Raw genomic sequence first — 1,257 nt, forward strand, 5'->3', positions numbered from 1 at the left:
GTCTCTGACCTCCCTCCTATATGGGTCTCATCGTTGTCGGTGATCAGGCCTGGTACAAATCATTCCTAAATTCAGACTCAGCTGAATCTGGTAATGAATGGTGTGGCTGTTGAACAAGTTGAGACTAAATTACTTGGTTACCTTAGATTGTAAACTGTCATGGTCAAAACATATAAATTCAATGGTTGTAAAGATGGGGAGAGGTCTGTCCATAATAACGAGATGCTCTCTTTTACACACGTCCAAAATGGAAGTTCTGCAGGCTCTGTTTGATAAATCTTGATTTTGTCAGTCTTGTGGTCAGTGCTATGTAGTTTGCCTTTTTGTTTTTTTTTTTTTTTGGGTTTGAACCGATTCATAACATTATTTTGCTGGCAACAACTGACAAGTGTTGTAAAGTAACACAAATAGACAAGAATGTAACTTTCTCCAGGGAAACAACCCAGGACTTTTATTCGGGGAAAGAAACAGAATGCACCACCGTGATAACAGCAAAACAAAACAAAGCCTAGCTCATCTTTGAGCCTTTCTACCGGGTCTTCCGTCCCTCTCTGCTACCCGGACAGTAAGCTGTTTACCGGAGTATCTGGCAAAAGAAAGCAGAATTCAACAGCATGTCCTTACTTGGGTAAGGACAAGACCCCAAAAATTCTGGCAAAGCCAGGTTAAAATAGCCACCACACAAGCTCCAAACGAATTAAATTGTTATTAGGCTCTTACCCTTCTGGGCCTTTCTCTCTCTGGCCAACAGATGTAGCCAACGAGCAGGAATATCCGCCCTGTATATTCCTGTGTTGTACGTGTTTCATGTTGTGTCGTACTGTGTATGTGTCCATGCTGTGTTGTCATGTTTTGCTGCCTTGCTATGTTGTTGTTTAGGTCTCTCTTTATGTAGTGTTGTCTCTCTTGTTGTGATGCGTGTTTTGTCCTATATATATATTATTTTTTTAAATCTCAGCACCCTTTTGCCTTTTGGTAGGCGTCATTGTAAACAATAACTTGTTCTTAAAACTTCTTATGGCTCAAATCCCGTTAACGGGATCGATTCGACAACATCCGGTAAAATGGCAGAGCGCCAAATTGAAAAAATATATAAAAAATATTTAACTGCAATACACCAAATTACAGCTGAACTTCTTGTTAATCTAGCCACCATGTCAGATTTCAAAAAGGTTTACTGCGAAAGCAAACCATGCTATTATCTAAGGACAGCACCCATCAAACAAACACAGACAATCATATTTCATTATTTTTCGA

This window comes from Salvelinus sp. IW2-2015, unplaced genomic scaffold (genome assembly GCF_002910315.2).
Source record: "Salvelinus sp. IW2-2015 unplaced genomic scaffold, ASM291031v2 Un_scaffold1630, whole genome shotgun sequence".
NCBI classification, from domain to species: Eukaryota; Metazoa; Chordata; class Actinopteri; order Salmoniformes; family Salmonidae; genus Salvelinus; species Salvelinus sp. IW2-2015.